This window comes from Procambarus clarkii, chromosome 32, assembly GCF_040958095.1.
Source record: "Procambarus clarkii isolate CNS0578487 chromosome 32, FALCON_Pclarkii_2.0, whole genome shotgun sequence".
NCBI lineage: Eukaryota > Metazoa > Arthropoda > Malacostraca > Decapoda > Cambaridae > Procambarus > Procambarus clarkii.
In genome coordinates, this window is record NC_091181.1 from 29,395,632 (window position 1) to 29,414,199 (window position 18,568).

The window sequence follows — 18,568 nt, forward strand, 5'->3', positions numbered from 1 at the left end:
AGGAATGGCACTTCGTACTGGAGCTGCATACCCCAGGAGTGGTCTTACGTATGTGGTATATCTTACCTTCGCAAGGAAAGATACAAGGTTCTAAATTATTTTTTAAGGCAGTTATGATGTTAGTCAGCCTCGCAGCCGCCGCTGATGATATCCTTTTGATGTGGGCTTCAGGAGACAGGTTCGGTGTGATATCAATTCCTGCATCCTTCTGTGTGCGTGTGTGTGTGTGTGTGTGTGTGTGTGTGTGTGTGTGTGTGTGTGAGTGTGTCTACAGGAGGTACAGGAGATCACTATCACCATCCTCTTACACCTCACCATCGGCCAGTAATCATCCACAAGAGGCAACTAGTATGATCTCTCAGACTGTCTTTGCATCTGGAACCTCTGGACAGAGCCCATATCACCTTTAACACCACCAGAGGGTCTTCGTGCAAAACAAAAATACACAGACGCTATCGATATCGCCAAGGGAAAGTTGAGAGAGAGAGAGAGAGAGAGAGAGAGAGAGAGAGAGAGAGAGAGAGAGAGAGAGAGAGAGAGAGAGAGAGAGGAAGGGAGAGAGGCTTAGGGCTCCGTATTCAAGCATTGAATTACTTCGATTCTGACCCATAAGTTGCGGGTTCGAATCTCAGCAGAAGCAGAAACAATTTGTCAATGTTTCCTTTCACCTCATGTTTCTGTTCATTCGCAGTAAACAGGTACTTAAGAGAGAGAATCTGGTGGGTGCATCCTGCTGATGAACAGTCGTTAGATACACATACCCATTACAAACAGTGACGAAACCAGGATTGACTGGTAACCAATCTATAACTGTTCTCCCCTCTTCACCCAGCAGTAATAGAGAGCCTGGAAGTAAAAGCGATAGACGGGTCGTGTTCCAGGGGAAACTAGTAGACAAGTCTTACCAGGCAGCCCGTCCTTTTACATATATTACGTCGCTTGTCGCTCGTATGCGCAACGGCCAAAAATCACCATATTACAATTTTCAACGAAATTTAAATTAATTTTCCAAACGAAATTGATCCAAAACAGCAAGTTAAGGGTCCTCTGGTAGGTTAGGAGGGCCAGAAGTTCCTAAGGTTTCAAAACGTCATGAAAACCGTTAATTTAAAGTGTCCCCTCCTAACCTAACCGAGTAAGCCAGAGGACTCAAAACAGAAAACGGGACAGTACGTCAATTTCGTGAGCAGATTTCATTTTCAATTACGACCATTTTTGGCCTTACTGCCATACGAGCGAAAAGCGTCGTAATTAGTTAGAGGACGGGCTGGTATGAGCCATGGCGAGGGAAAGTTCTCAGCCTGCTAAACGGAGTAGGAAAGCGCCCGCTCCTGTACCCGCCTCTGTGAAAAGGGAAGAAGGAGGGGGGGAGGGGGCAGTGGAGGCGAAAGGGGGGGGCAGAGGGGGGGGGCAGAGGGGGGAGAAGGCAGTGGGGGCGGAGGGGGGCAATGTGCACGAAGAAGACAAAACACATTATGCAGATTATATGCCAAAAGCAAAGTAGATGGACCTTCGGAGGACGCGGCCCGCTTAGCGTGGCCCAGTGGTCCGTGACGGTGGCTCCTGGACCATGGAGGCCAAGTGGTAGTGGGAGGACCATGGAGGCCAAGTGGTAGTGGGTGGACAGTATCAGGTCCTAGTTTTACAGGACCTTGCCTTGGACGTATATTATATACATATATATATATATATATATATATATATATATATATATATATATATATATATATATATATATATATATATATATATATATATAGTTATTGCGTTTTTGCCGCCAAAAAAGAGGGAAGAGGCTTTTAAAGCCGCCCAGCTGTCCATAACAGCCTATAAGTATAAAAGAAAACAAACAATTTCTTAACGGTTCACTCCAAGTTTTCGCGCCGCCGATGACAGCCATCTTTTTGTTTATGTTGTGGGGCTCCGGTCCCTCAAGGGGGGGGGGAGGGGCGGATACAATATCTTCAGGAATGGCTACATTAGCCCTAGGGAGGCCGAGCCTCATCTAAAGTTACCACACCTGCTGACAAAATCTGCTCTAAAGTGTCCAAGAATGGCCACAATGCTTGTCCAAGAATGGCCAAAATGCTTGTCCAAGAATGGCCAAAATGCTTGTCCAAGAATGGCCACAATACTTGTCCAAGAATGGCCCACAATACTTGTCCAAGAATGGCCCACAATACTTGTCCAAGAATGGCCCACAATACTTGTCCAAGAATGGCCCACAATACTTGTCCAAGAATGGCCCACAATACTTGTCCAAGAATGGCCACAATACTTGTCCAAGAATGGCCCACAATACTTGTCCAAGAATGGCCACAATACTTGTCCAAGAATGGCCCACAATACTTGTCCAAGAATGGCCACAATACTTGTCCAAGAATGGCCACAATACTTGTCCAAGAATGGCCACAATACTTGTCCAAGAATGGCCCACAATACTTGTCCAAGAATGGCCCACAATACTTGTCCAAGAATGGCCCACAATACTTGTCCAAGAATGGCCCACAATACTTGTCCAAGAATGGCCCACAATACTTGTCCAAGAATGGCCCACAATACTTGTCCAAGAATGGCCACAATACTTGTCCAAGAATGGCCCACAATACTTGTCCAAGAATGGCCACAATACTTGTCCAAGAATGGCCCACAATACTTGTCCAAGAATGGCCACAATACTTGTCCAAGAATGGCCCACAATTGCTTCCTGCAAGGCCAAACTTAACCCTAAAACGGGTCTACCATACTTCAAGGGTGGCCACACTTCCCAGGAGTTGCAAGACCGAGAGCTGAAGTCCGACCAATTTACATTAAGTAATCGAGAATCTGAATCTGTCTAGGCTTGCCTATGTTGAGAGAGAGAGAGAGAGAGAGACCTCTGAACCCTTCCCAGCCCCATAGCGTAGAATATTCCCATCGTATAGATGATATATACAGGGGGGTTGGGGCGAGCTGCCAGGAGCCTGCAGGAATTAGAAAGTGAGTAGGTGGTAGTTTACACAGTGGTGGGGTAGGGGAAGCTACAGTTGGAGGCGTCAGCGAGTTAGTGGGGGCCTCCGTACCCTGCTGCTGTGAAACGGGTGATTGCTAGCTCAGAGAGGCCCTGGTCGAGCCTAGGAACGATATTGGTAAACTGGTTATGTCTGAAAGTGACAGCGAGTCGTGGTTTATTTAAGAGTTGACTGTTATGTACAGTCTACTGTCACCTTAATGTTTCTCAACTTCGCTGCCAGCACCTTGTGGTGTCGTCTGCCTCCATTACAACAACTTTGGACGTACATACATCTATATTATATGAGAGAATGTCTGTCTGTCTGTTGAAGTTGAAGGCCAGACGCTTGTGGCTAGCCCCACCCAAATTTATCGGGGACATGGCCTGGGACACGGAACGGACATAGGCCTGGTCAAGGGTAGGCCTAAGTTAAATGCGATTATTTAGTTGTTGTTGCGTGTTAAATCAACATGTTGTCCGTAGAGTACTGAAGTTACTCCCGCAGTTTACCCGCGCATTTTCGTTATTTACATTATGTATAAATGGAAAGGTCTATCTGTACGAGACTGAAGGAGGAGGAGGGGAGGCGAGGGAGATGGAGGTGAAAGGGAAAACAAAGATGGAAGGAGAGGAGGGAAAGGGGGAAAGGGGAAGTTAAGAATGGGGTCGTGGGGAGAGGGGAAAACAAGAAAGGGGTAGATTGGGTAGTTTTGGGGGAGAGAGAGAGAGAGAGAGAGAGAGAGAGAGAGAGAGAGAGAGAGAGAGAGAGAGAGAGAGAGAGAGAGAGAGAGAGAGAGAGAGAGAGAGAGAGAGAGACACTGAGAGAGAGAGAGAGAGAGAGAGAGAGAGAGAGAGAGAGAGAGAGAGAGAGAGAGAGAGAGAGAGAGAGAGAGAGAGAGAGAGAGAGAGAGAGAGAGACTGAGAGAGAGAGAGACAGAGAGAGAGAGAGAGAGAGAGAGAGAGAGAGAGAGAGAGAGAGACTGAGAGAGAGAGAGACAGAGAGAGAGAGAGAGAGAGAGAGAGAGAGAGAGAGAGAGAGAGAGACTGAGAGAGAGAGAGAGACAGAGAGAGAGAGAGAGACAGAGAGAGAGAGAGAGAGAGAGAGAGAGACTATTCCGGGTATCGAGGACCGGTCATAGAGAGAACTGCTCCATATATGTGGATATTACGGTGCCTCTTTTCTAGAGGCGTCATAATACATTATAATTAGAACCGATAAATAAGCATTATTGAGTTTTTGAAGAGTTCGAAAAATTTATTATTTACATAGTCTTTAAAAGTGAACCATTTATGGAGTACCGGCAGATAAATAAATAAGAAATCAGAAATGATATCCTACCTTATTATAATGAAATATATTATAATGAATTATAATGAATTATTATAATATAATGAATTATTATAATATAATGAATTATTATAATATAATGAATTATTATAATGAAATATTGGTGTAGACATATCAGGTCACTACAGGGCGGTCACAACTGCCTTAAAAGTCATCACGCTCTCTGCCACAACAGCAAAAAGCCAGACTTTCTTACACAAATAAGTCATTCTCCCAACCCGAAATATATTTCCTGAATCTTGTGTTTTCTTAACCACCGCCGAACCATTAGGGGTAGAGGCAGTACAGATAAGACAAACAGATCGTCAAGGGACTCCTCCGTCTCCTTGCTTTTGTTCTTACAGTCAAGTGGAAAAAATAAGAAACATGTCGTATATTGTCAAGAGAGTCTCCTCGCAGTGGTCTCTGGAGGACCATCACTGGTGGTAAAAAGTGAGAAATGGGTGTGAAACAGCGAGTCCAAATCGGTGTGTTGTGGCGTGGGAACGGAGGAAGGGGTAAGAGCCCTTCCAGGCCATTTTCCCGCCAGTTCTGTCCTCCAAAACCTCTTGAGTTTTAAGAAAGCGTTCCGAGAGTACCGCGGGTCAAGCGGTAGCTTACAAAAGTGTTCAAGCTTGAAGGACCTGCCCGAAACACTATGCGTGTTAGTGGCTTTGCAAGAATGTAAAAATGCCAACTTTATGTAATCTCACAAGCTCATTGTACCTCCTTGTAAATAAATGTTATTATTATAGTTATTATTACATAAATTTTTGCTATAATGTGCCTTTTCATCTTACCTGATCTGTTGATTAACGAAGTTTGCCATTTTTTCTTTACTAGCTTGAAGAAAATTGTAATAATAACTGCTACTTTTAGCACAGAAGCGATGTTTCAACAATGCTCGACAATCTGTAATTATTTTAGACGGCTTTTGGAAACGATTCTGAATGACTCCAAACACATAGCAATATGAACTCAGCCTACCTTAAACACAATTTTCAACTACCAGTGAAAGGGTATCTCAAACTGGTGATTGTCAGCTGTTGACGTCTAGGCAAAAAATCCTCCCCTAGTGCCCTGTCAGACGCTTAACCATAGATCATAGTAGCGATCAGCTGTGTTGTGTAAACAAGAGGTCAGCTGACTTATTACTTCGAAACAGTAGCGATCAGCTGTGTTGTGTAAACAAGAGGTCAGCTGACTTATTACTTCGAAACAGTAGCGATCAGCTGTGTTGTGTAAACAAGAGGTCAGCTGACTTATTACTTCGAAACAGTAGCGATAAGCTGTGTTGCGTAAACAAGAGGTCAGCTGATGCATTACCTCGTCTATCTTGACTACAAATCTTAAATGTTTACAAAACATCAATTTAGTCTCATTAACAGAACATCCTAAAATATAACTTTAACACTGGTGCATAGGATATAATTATTATGCGCAAATCAAGTACTTTAATTATCTCTGAATAAGTGCAATTTAAACAAGAATCCTTAATATTGTAAAGATGTTTGACGGTGACACTTAACCACTTGTAAACATTCCAACAGTCAGCTGAATATACCAGGCAACACACAACACACACAGTATATCACAGTTCAACACTGGACGATATCTGACACACAACACACGAGGATACGTAGAACTCAAACATTCTTAAGAATGAACGATACACATTAAAACATTTCACTACAGACGACTTTAAAAGAACCGTAACAGTGATCACCCATTGAGAAAACTCTATTATTACAAAATAACAACACAGGCACATGGCGAAGCAGCAGGATTAGGGGATGGGAGGTGGGACAAATAAAGCAGAACACTCAGCAGCCGCTGGACCCACCGCTCAGTCACCAACCTTGACCTCGCGGTCAATAATCTCCTGAATTCTAAAAAAGACGGTGGGTATGGGGTGGGGGGGAAAGAGAAGAGCATTTCCCAGTGCGCAATATACCCTGGGTGGGAAGTCTCGCTGCGCCCACAGTAATATAAAGGCTCCTGGGGCGTAATACAGCCCGAATCTGACTCTATAAGCCTCTCAGTGGGATCGCCTGCCTCTCAAATTTTTCCCCAATTAGGCTCTGCATCCTTTATTTGTGGCTAAATGGTTCGGATTCTCCTCTCAGCTGTGTTCTACTGTGCCTCGTGGCGCGAATTATGTCTTTTTAGGTCTTTTTTTTGTGTGAACGCCGGCAAAAGAGAGGAGGGAGTAGCGTCTGGGAGGCTTAATAAGCATAGTACAGGTGCGAGGAATGTCTACTTCTCACTGAGGAGGTCTGTGGGGCGGTCTCCTCTCAATTATTTATATCGCGCCGCTCGGGCCCATGTGCACCGCAACTGTTGCTGCCTTGGACGCCTCCCCCTCCCCCGTGCAGGTGCTGCTGCTGCTGTTGCTGCTGCTGTTGACGCTGCTGTTGCTGCTGTTGTTGTTGCTGCTGTTGTTGCCGTTTCTGCTGTTGCTTCTGCTGCTGCTGTTGCTACTACTGTTGCTGCTGCTCGTTGCTACAGCTGTGTTTAATGTGGCTGCCCAGGCGGCCTCTGCTTCCCCTGCTGCTGCTGTGGTTGATGTTGTTACAGCTGTTGCTGCTGTTGTTGTTGTTGCTGTTGTTGTTGCTGCTGTTGTTGTTGTTGCTATTGTTGTTGCTGCTGTTGCTGCTCTTGTTGTTGTTGTTACAGCTGTTGCTGCTCTTGTTGTTGTTGCGCAAGAAGCCCCTCCTTCCCCCTTCTGTTGTTGTGGATGTTATTGTTACAGCTGCTGCTGTTGCTGCCAAGGCCGCCTTCTCCTCTACTTTCATTGCTGCTCTTCTTACTGTTTTTGATGCTGTCGCTGCTGCTAGAGGGTACAGCAGCTGGAGGTGCAGCTGGACAAACCACGTGAGCAGCTCCTCCCTCAAGCCTGCTGTTGCTGGCAATTTTGTAGATCATGAATATGTTTCCGGTAGAGGAAAGAGAGACAATTATCAGGGGAAACCGCCCAGCCATTACGACTATATAGCACTTGGAAGGGGTCAGGATAAGGATTTGGGATGGGACGGGGGGAAAGGAATGGAACCGTCGCTCTACCGTCCAGCCCATGTTTCCGGTAGAGCTCCTCGTCCTTGGGTCTGCATCATGGACACGTTTGTCGACCTTCAAACTGTGGGCGGTTAGAACGTCGACCAATCACAAAGTAGCTGGGCCTCTGACGTCATGGCCACAAAGCCGTGAGTGGCGCGCATGCGTGGGGCGCCGGCAGGTCCAGACAATCGGAAAAGAAGCAATGAAGAAACCTCGGTGTATTTCCCTAGCAAGGTACGCGTTCTCATCTACGACCACCAGAGGCGCAGCACGTGTGCTGAATGAGACGACGAGAGTGAGGGGCCAGTGTCCTCGAGCCAGATTCACGAAGCAGTTACTCAAACACTTACGAACCTGTACATCTTTTCTCAATCTTTGGCGTTTACAATTATTAAACAGTTAATGAGCTCCGAAGCACCGAAGGATGCTTAAGCACAGTTAATGACCTCCGAAGGATGTTTATAATAATAACAAAAGTTGATTGGCAAGTTTTCATGCTTGTAAACTGTTTAATAAATGTAACCAAAGCCGTCAAAGATGGAGAAAAGATGTATACGTTCGTAAGTACTTGCTTAAGTGCTTCGTGAATCTGACCCCTCGAGCCAGCGATGATGAACACAGCGGTGGTGGTGGAGTGGTGGTGGTGAACTGTAGTTGGTGGTAGTAGTGAAGGTGGTGGTGGTGGTGATGGCGGTGGCAGCCATGTTGGTGAACGAAACCTCTCTGTACAGCACCCTGATATTCTCTCTGACTGACCCTTTGTTTCCTAACCACCAGTTACTCCCTTATTCAGTTCAGTATCTTTTCAGTTTCCTCAGTTTATATCTCCAATTTATAGACTACCCTTTTGTGAGGAACAATTTATATATGCTTCATGACAATCTAGAGAAGTACAGTCTACCCATACTTCTCTCACCAGTCTTTTCACGGTCACCCAGTCGTGTCACGGTCCCCCATTAGTGTCACAGTCACCCAGTCGTGGGTCAAGAGTGAGCTATCTCTCCTGAAGCCATGTTACCAATCTGCTACATGGTTTACCCTCTTCAGGATCTCCATTATTCCCTTCATTACTTTTTCCCATTACCGAGCACTGGTCTAGACTTTTGTGGCTGTACTCTTTTATTAGGTATATGTCTGCCTTTTGTCAGACTCTAGTGTGTAATCGAGAAACGCTAATCAATATATACCGGCCACCCTCCCTGTAGCCTTGTTCGGTAGCCACGAGCATAGCTGGTCTGGTCATGCTGCTTTTGTTATGTTAAATGCATCCACATGTCTTTTTTGTGTCCTATTCAGTGAATACTATACTGTCTAATGTTGACTCTGTCCGTCTTTCGTCTTCTGCCTCTCTGTCTGCACTCTAGTTCTGTTTTGTACACCTAGAACATCTTGTAGAGGTCCTCACACACCTCCTTGTCACTTTCTGTGAGTATGCTTCCAAATCTTTTCAGCCTGATCACATGATCTGCTATTTTTGTTTTCCTTCTCATGTGAGGCCACAAAACAGACTTGGCAAGTGCAATGATTTTGATACTTTGTCTTCTTCACACTGCTGCTCTACTACTCTCTTGACTCGGGTATACCCGCTTCTGGGCCTTTTTAGTGTCTCTTTTATTTACCTCTGAGACCCGAGTCTTTGTACTTTTTCTTGCATCCCTGGTCCTGTTTTTCTCTTTTATGAACAGTTTGTTAAACCAAGGAACTGCTTCGCTTTTCTCGTCCATGGCATTATGCGTGGGATGATATGTTCCATGGCATTATGCGTGGGATGATATGTTCCATGGCATTATGCGTGGGATGATATGTTCCATGGCATTATGCGTGGGATGATATGTTCCATGGCATTATGCGTGGGATGATATGTTCCATGGCATTATGCGTGGGATGATATGTTCCATGGCATTATGCGTGGGATGATATGTTCCATGGCATTAAGCGTGGGATGATATGTTCCATGGCATTATGAGTGGGATGATATGTTCCATGGCATTATGAGTGGGATGATATGTTCCATGGCATTATGCGTGGGATGATATGTTCCATGGCATCCTCACATTTCCTGGTTGCGCAATTCCATTTTCTCATTTACTGTCTTCTCCTCTAATGTGTCTCTTCCCCTCTGGTCCTCTAATGTGTCTCTCCCTCTCTAGTCCTCTAATGTGTGTCTCCCTCTCTGGTCCTCTAATGTGTCTCTCCCTCTCTAGTCCTCTAATGTGTCTCTCCCTCTCTGGTCCTCTAATGTGTCTCTCCCTCTCTGGTCCTCTAATGTGTCTCTTCCCCTCTGGTCCTCTAATGTGTCTCTCCCTCTCTGGTCCTCTAATGTGTCTCTCCCTCTCTGGTCCTCTAATGTGTCTCTCCCTCTCTAGTCCTCTAATGTGTCTCTCCCTCTCTGGTCCTCTAATGTGTCTCTCCCTCTCTGGTCCTCTAATGTGTCTCTCCCTCTCTGGTCTTCTAATGTGTCTCTCCCTCTCTAGTCCTCTAATGTGTCTCTCCCTCTCTGGTCCTCTAATGTGTCTCTCCCTCTCTGGTCCTCTAATGTGTCTCTCCCTCTCTGGTCCTCTAATATGTCTCTCCCTCTCTAGTCCTCTAATGTGTCTCTCCCTCTCTGGTACTCTAATGTGTCTCTCCCTCTCTGGTCCTCTAATGTGTCTCTCCCCCTCTGGTCCTCTAATGTGTCTCTCCCTCTCTGGTCCTCTAATGTGTCTCTCCCTCTCTAGTCCTCTAATGTGTCTCTCCCTCTCTAGTCCTCTAATGTGTCTCTCCCTCTCTAGTCCTCTAATGTGTCTCTCCCTCTCTGGTTCTCTAATGTGTCTCTCCCTCTCTGGTCCTCTAATGTGTTTCTCCCTCTCTAGTCCTCTAATGTGTCTCTCCCTCTCTGGTCCTCTAATGTGTCTTTCCCTCTCTGGTCCTCTAATGTGTCTCTCCCTCTCTAGTCCTCTAATGTGTCTTTCCCTCTCTGGTCCTCTAATGTGTCTCTCCCTCTCTAGTCCTCTAATGTGTCTTTCCCTCTCTGGTCCTCTAACGTGTCTCTCCCCCTCTGGTCCTCTAATGTGTCTTTCCCTCTCTGGTCCTCTAATGTGTTTCTCCCTCTCTAGTCCTCTAATGTGTCTCTCCCTCTCTAGTCCTCTAATGTGTCTTTCTCTCTCTGGTCCTCTAATGTGCCTCTCCCTCTCTAGTCCTCTAATGTGTCTTTCCCTCTCTGGTCCTCTAATGTGTTTCTCCCTCTCTAGTCCTCTAATGTGTCTTTCCCTCTCTGGTCCTCTAATGTGTTTCTCCCTCTCTAGTCCTCTAATGTGTCTCTCCCTCTCTGGTCCTCTAATGTGTCTCTCCCCCTCTGGTCCTCTAATGCAACAGTAGTCTCTCCTCTCTGACTACTGTTGCACCTTTGTCATAACTTTCAACGAACGTCGTTGCATCTGTCATATTCTGGCCTGGTATTTTGGTGTTTAGTGGCGGGGATGTATATGACCGCTGCTTTGACTGGCTTCTTTGTTGATATTCTTATAATGTAGTCCAGTTGATTATGTCTGGTATTAGTGGTAGTGATTGTAGTGGTGGTTGTGGTAGTGATTGTAGTGGTGGTTGTGGTAGTGATTGTAGTGGTGGTTGTGGTAGTGGAGGCGGTAGTAATGATATGGTGACATTTTTTCACAGGTGAGTACAGGAATAGACGACTTCTGACTCTTGTTATTAGGACGAGAGCCTACTCTTCCCAGAGCTCATGGTAAGCCATATTCCCACTTGTTTTTTTCCTGGAACACAACCTGCCAATCGGTTAACAACCCAGTAGACAATTACTGCTGGGCGAACAGAGGCGAACAGTTAAGGACTGGCGCCCAGACAATTCTCTCTGGAGAGGACTCGAACCCAGAAAAATCTCTCGAGAAGCGTGGGACAAGTTGTTGGTGACGGTAGTGGTGGTGGTAGTGTTGGTAGTGGTGGTAGTGGTGGTGGTGGTAGTGGTGGTGGTGGTGGTGGTGGTGGTGGTAGTGGTGGGGGTGGTGGTGGTAGTGGTGGCCGTAGATGTGGTATGTGTGGTTGTGGTGGTGGTGGGGGTGGGGGGTTGTGGTGGTAGTTCTGGTGGGGGTGGGGGTTGTGGTGGTAGAGGGTGGTAGTGGTGGTGGTGGTGGGGGTGGGGGTTGTGGTAGTAGAGGGTGGTAGTGGTGGTAGTGGTGGTGATAATGCCAACAGGAGCCATCCACTCAACATGGTGTCACCTTACCCGACAGCATCCATTTCGTCAGTATCATATCATCTTCTTCGCACTCTCCTTCCCCCTCCTGCCCCTCGTCACCCCCCCCCACCCCCACCACCACCCCACACCACACACACTACCAGCTAATATTCTCCAGTGCAAAAACTGAAAGCATTGCTCAAAATAAATAATTTGCGCTGGCACCTATGGGGACATTGAGGTGCCATGAGCACACAGGTACGCTGGACGGACCAGGAACAGTTATGGCAATTCTCGTGGCAACTATCAATGAAATGATGAGGAATGGAGAGAAGGGCAGAAGGAAGGGAGGGAGGGAGGGATTGAGGAAAGGGAATTAGGAGAGAGAGAGAGAGAGAGAGAGAGAGAGAGAGAGAGAGAGAGAGAGAGAGAGAGAGAGAGAGAGAGAGAGAGAGAGAGAGAGAGAGAGAGAGAGAGAGAGAGCAATCGGCACCAATCCAATTAAGGTAACTGTTCGTGATGGCATCAGTTGTACACCAGAGTGACAATAAAGCTGTCACCTGAGTGATCCTTGCTGAATACCCCACCTGGCTAGGTCTGGGAGGGCACCCCCCTCACCCCAGTCCCTCACTCTGCACCACCCTCTCTCCTACACCTGTTTCCTCGCTCCTCTATCCTACACCTGTTTCCTCGCTCCTCTCTCCTACACCTGTTTCCTCGCTCCTCTATCCTACACCTGTTTCCTCGCTCCTCTCTCCTACACCTGTTTCCTCGCTCCTCTCTCCTACACCTGTTTCCTCGCTCCTCTCTCCTACACCTGTTTCCTCGCTCCTCTCTCCTACACCTGTTTCCTCGCTCCTCTCTCCTACACCTGTTTCCTCGCTCCTCTCTCCTACACCTGTTTCTTCTCCTGAACATGTATCCACGCATCCGTAACACCTGTTCTACACTGTCCTCAAATATATCCGTTTCAAAATATTCTCCTACGCCTTTATGGACTTAATACACCCACGCACCACTGCATACACTCGTATATACAGTTACCATACACGTATATGGTAAGTACTCCGTGGTGACGGAAGGGTACACCGTATGGGGAACCCTTTCTTTGTGTCTCTTCCCCCTGTACTGAAGCCCTCCGAGGCTTCTATCTTGAAGGTCAGCATCCCTCTAAATGGATTACGAAAACAGCCATTGTACTCAAAATGTGTAATGTTCATCATTTCTACCAAGAGAAACAGCAGCGACACTTTCCTACCCATGGGAGACCACCCCCTTTCTAAATTAACGTCCCCCCATTTCCCATTTCTCGAAGCTATCCAGAAACAGAACCGGAGCAGTTGGCTATCCTATAGCGAGAAGACTTCAACCTTTTTTACAATGAACTCGAGCCACTGAAGGATAGGGGGGGGGGGGAAGGGCGAAGTCTATCCTTAGACACAATGATATACGACTTTTGTCTGTGCTGTGTCATGCTCGTCTGAGTCAACCTCGAGGATGACCTCAAGTGTGATTGCAGATTCGACACAATTTTGGTTTAGCATTAATGAGTTAACGACTAGTGTAGTCACAACAACATGATGGTTGGCGCTGTTAAGCTCTCGTGATGCCTCAAATTACTCCAGGATCAGGGGAAATGTCTTAACATTAGTTTAGTGAAAACAAATCAATGCCCAGCAAAACAATCAGGGGGATTGGTTCTTGCTCTTCGTTGCTCAGTTGCAACAGGTGTTGTGAGCCGGTTGCAACAGGTGTTGTGAGCCGGATGCAACAGGTGTTGTGAGCCGGATGCAACAGGTGTTGTGAGCCGGATGCAACAGGCGTGTGTGAGCCGGATGCAACAGGTGTTTGTGAGCCGGCTGAAACAGGTGTTGTGAGCCGGTTGCAACAGGTGTTGTGAGCCGGATGCAACAGGTGTTGTGAGCCGGATGCAACAGGTGTTTGTGAGCCGGCTGAAACAGGTGTTGTGAGCCGGTTGCAACAGGTGTTGTGAGCCGGATGCAACAGGTGTTGTGAGCCGGATGCAACAGGTGTTTGTGAGCCGGATGCAACAGGTGTTGTAAGCCGGATGCAACAGGTGTTGTGAGCCGGATGCAACAGGTGTTGTGAGCCGGATGCAACAGGTGTTGTGAGCCGGATGCAACAGGTGTTGTGAGCCGGATGCAACAGGTGTTGTGAGCCGAAAGACCGGCTTAACAACACCGGCGAAAATGTGTTAATTTACATCTAATGCTTTCCCGTTCACTCAAGAACAGTCACGACAAACCCGGACTCACCCGAGACACTGGTACCCATAAACCATACCTTGAGGGTTACCTTGAGGTGCTTCCGGGGCTTAGCGTCCCCGCGGCCCGGTCGTCGACCAGGCCTCCTGGTTGCCGGACTGATCAACCAGGCTGTTGGACGCGGCTGTTGGACCATTGACTAATCTGCGATACCCCAAGGAAATGGTACCGACAGCAGGCATTTTTCTATGAATTAGGTTGGCGGAAATACAAGTACAATACTCCCATGACATCAATCAAGTCATCATTTCTACTGTCCCTGCGATTTTGTCTTTTAAATGGATTGGTCAAAATATAGGTACAAATCATCCCCCCCCCCCCAATCCAAAAAAGGGTCAGTCCATCATTGATATTATTTCAGCAATTTTTTTTAATATGGGAAAATCTTATCCTTTTAATCCACTTCAAGTGTAGTGAAAAAGTGAACATTGGATAAACTGTTCAAGATTTCAACGAATTTTCCAAAACCACATAAATATAGCCTAATGTTCCCCCAGTGTTGCCATAATGATGTAAGAAAAATAATGCATTACAATGTTTGAGGAACCATTGTCATTGCCCGTGACACGTTATAGCTCTGTCATGTCACGGCACGTTACTGCTGGTTCGTCACTTATCCTAGAAGTACTGATCTAACGTTTCATTGCGACACATGTAAACAAACACACACTCACACACACACAACTGTAAAGGAAGAGACGGAATAAGATTTGAGCATTTGAGTGAACAAGCACGTGAGTGGGTGAGTGTACAAGTGAGTGCACAAGGAAGTGGAAGAATGAGGAGGTGGGTGAGTGAGTGAGTGAGTGAGTGAGTGAGTGAGTGAGTGAGTGAGTGAGTGAGTGAGTGAGGTGAGGGGGGGCGGCACAGTACACTTACCAGGGTACTGGGGCGGGTGTCTGGAGACCAGCGGTGTGGACAGCTTCACGTAGTATCCGGAGTCGCTAGAAGTCAACATTCGCCCCACCCACTTATCCCGGGAACAATGTAAACTAACGGGAATAACAAAGAAAGAAGGATAGCGCGGAGAGAGAGAGAGAGAGAGAGAGAGAGAGAGAGAGAGAGAGAGAGAGAGAGAGAGAGAGAGAGAGAGAGAGAGAGAGAGAGAGAGAGAAAATGTGAAGCCGATAATAATACAAATAGGATGAGGAGGCAGCTGATAGCAGGAGCTGTGACGACGACCAGGAGACACGCAGGAGGAGATGGGGGTCACACAGGTGAAGGAGGAGGAGGTGGGCGCGTGTCCTGCCTCATGACACCTTAACACCACCACTAACACGACATTCTCATATATTCCCTTCACTCCGGGCTGTCTTGAGTCCGCGGCCCCGGGAACACCCACACCACAACTTCCGTACTGCCTCACTGGCGACCGACACGCCTCTTCCAGTCACTCGCAGCGGCGGACACTTCCGTTAGTGACCCGGAAGGTTAGGGTGTGTGAGGCTGAGGAAAGGTTAAGGGGGGTTAGAAGGAGGGTGAGAGAGAGAGCCCCTGGGAGCTCACCTGTACAGCAAGACCGGCACTAACAACGGGATGCCAACTGGCACTAACACTACTCTCACCACCCGATACCCTCCCTGCACGCTTCTGGGAGGGGCACTGCCACTACCAGCTCTCTCAACCTGGCATCAGCTGGCACCGGCACCCATACGTCCTCCTTCACACACACACACACACACACACACACACACACACACACACACACACACACACACACCTTAATTCACTTTCTCCAGGAGTCATGCACTTTACTTCCCCTCTCACATTTGGCCTGCACACCACTCCATTAATTGACACCCCCCCCCCTTGCACATGCACCAGTGCCTCTAAGGCCTGGCACCCCACTGCCTCAAGACATCGCAAGCCTCCAGTGGGTGGCAGTTCTCCCGAGGGAGGCCAGGCACCAGTGACCTGTACACGTGTATGTCTGGATCTCCCCTTTGGTTATATCAAAGGAAGAAGGTACTGCCGGGGGAGCAGAATTCTTCCCTCAGGACCGTCCATCTGTGTGTACTCATCTAATTGTACTTGCGGGGGTTGAGCTCGAGCTCTTTGGTCACGCCTTTCAACTGTCAATCAACTGGTGTACAGATTCTGGAGCCTACTGGGCTCTTATCAAATTTACATTTGAAACTGTATATGGAGTCAGCCTCCACAACATCACTGCTTAATGCATTCCATCTGTTAAATATTCTGACACTGAAAAAATTCTTTCTAACGTCTGAATCTAATGAATTTAATGAATAAAAAAATTATTTCAAATTTCTTTCTAGTGTGTGTATACTCACCTATTTGTGTCTGCAGGATCGAGCATTGACTCTTGGATCCCGCCTTTCGAGCCATCGGTTGTTTACAGCAATGACTCCGGTCCTATTTCCCTATCATACCTAGTTTTAAAATTACGAATGGAATTTGCTTCCACGACCTGCTCCTTAAATGCATTCCATTTTCCCACTACTCTCACGCTAAAAGAAAACTTCCTAACATCTCTGTGACTCATCTGAGTTTCCAGCTTCCACCCATGTCCCCTCGTTCTGTTGCTATTCCGTGTGAACATTTCGTCTATGTCCACTCTGTCAATCCCCCCAGGTATTTTATACATTCTTATCATTTTCCCCCTCTCTCTTTTTTTTTCTAGTATCGTAAGGCTCAGTTCCTTCAGGCGCTCTTCATACCCCATCCCTCGTAACGCTGGGACGAGTCTCGTTGCAAACTTCTGAACCTTTTCCAGTTTCCTTAAGTGTTTCTTCAGGTGAAAACTCCATGATGAGGTGGCATACTCCAAATCTGGCCTCCCGTAGGCAGTGTAAAGCACCCTAAATGCCTCCTTATTTAGGTTTCTGAATGATGTTCTAATTTTTTCCAGTGTAGAGTACGCTGCTGTCGATATCCTATATGTGCCTCAGGAGATAGATTAGGTGTTACGTCCACACCCAGGTCTCTTTTTCGTGTCGTCACAGGTAGGCAGTTCCCCTTCATTGTGTACGGTCCCTTTGGTCTCCTATTACCTAGTTCCATTTCCATAACTTTACATTTTCTCGTGTTGAACTCCAGTAGCCATTTCCCTGACCAACTCTGCAACCTGTTCAAGTCGTCTTGGAGGATCCTACAATCCTCATCTGTCATAACTCTTCTCATCAAGTTTGCGTCATCCGCGAACATCGACATGTAGGATTATACTCCTGTAATCATGTCGTTAACGTATATTAAAAATAGAATTGGTCCCAGCACCGATCCTTGAGGTACTCCACTCGTTACTGTTCGCCAGTCCAACTTCTCGCCCCTTACCGTAACCCTCTGGCTCCTTCCTGTTAGGTAGTTCCTTACCCATGCTAGGGCCTTTCCGCTCACTCACACCTGCCTCTCAAGTTTGTATAGCAGTCTCATGTGCGGTACTGTATCAAAGGCTTTTTGGCAGTCCAAAAATATGCAGTCTGCCCAACCTTCTCTGTTCTGCCTTATCCTTGTTATTTTATCATAGAATTCCAAAAGGTTTGTTAGGCAAGATTTCCCTTTCCAGAACCCATGTTGATGTTTGTTTACAATCCTAATGTTCTCCAGGTGTGCAACCAGTCGTAGCCTAATTATTCTGTCAAGTATTTTACAGGGGATGCTTGTCAGTGATACAGGTCTATAGTTAAGTGCCTCCTTCCTATCACCTTTCGTGAAAATCGGTACAACATTTGCCCTCTTCCAGCAATTGGGCAATTCTCCCGACATAAGTGATTCATTAAAGATCCTTGTCAGAGGCACGCTGAGGGCCTGCGCTGCCTCTTTTAGTATCCACGGTGATACTTTGTCTGGTCCGACCGCTTTAGTTGCAGTTTTGTCAACTGTTTCATTACCTCCTCTGCTGTCACCTCTATATCTGATAGTCTTTCATCTAGGGTAATCTCTTCTAACAATGGGAGCTGCTCAGGCTCGGTTGTGAACACTCCATGGAAACTGGCATTTAGTGCCTCGCAAATTTCCTTCTCACTTTCAGTATATGCCCCCTCTGTTTTCCTTAGTCTTGTCACTTAGTCGTTCACCGACATTTTTGTTCTTATATGGCTGTGTAGAAATTAAGGTTGCTTTTTCGCTTTGATCGTAATATCGTTCTCATAATTTCTTTCCGATGCTCTTCTTATGTTAATGTAATCGTTCCTAGTTCTGTTACATCTAACAGAGAGAGACCTGTTGTGCTCTGGCCTTTGTCTTCTGTACTTCCTTCACTCCCTGCTTCTCAGTTTTGCTTCCTGACACTGTCTATTAAACCATGGGTTATTATATTCCTTCTTTTTTTCCTTTACTGTTGGTATAAATCTCTCTTCTGCCTCTAGGCATTTCCGTGTGACTAAGTCCATCATATCTTGAACTGTTTTTCCTCTAATTTCTTCTTCCCACTGCACTTCTCCCAGGTAGTCCCATATCCTCCTGTGTGAGTGTGTGTGTGTGTTTGTGTGTGTGTGTGTGTGTGTGTACTGTATTCACCTAGTTGTGTTTGCGGGGGTTGAGCTTTGCTCTTTCGGCCCGCCTCTCAACTGTCAATCAACTGTTTACTAACTACTTTTTTTTCTTTATTTCTTCCCACACCACACACACACACCCCAGGAAGCAGCCCGTGACAGCTGACTAACTCCCAGGTACCTATTTACTGCTAGATAACAGGGGCATTCAGGGTGAAAGAAACTTTGCCCATTTGTTTCTGCCTGGTGCGGGAATCGAACCCGCGCCACAGAATTACGAGT

The 18,568-nt window shown here is 46.7% G+C and overlaps 1 protein-coding gene across 10 annotated transcripts in view; it reads right to left on the reverse strand.

The window, feature by feature from the left end:
• Positions 1-18,568, reverse strand: part of OtopLa (Otopetrin-like a) — a 417,531-nt gene that overhangs the window by 381,451 nt on the left and 17,512 nt on the right. The window contains exon 1 of one of the 10 annotated variants that reach the window (XM_069335063.1): positions 14,715-14,792. The exons of the other annotated variants lie outside the window; for them this stretch is intronic. The gene's annotated coding sequence lies outside the window, so the exon portion shown is untranslated. Of the gene's footprint in view, positions 1-14,714; positions 14,793-18,568 lie in introns of those variants that run through there. 10 annotated transcript variants of the gene reach the window in all.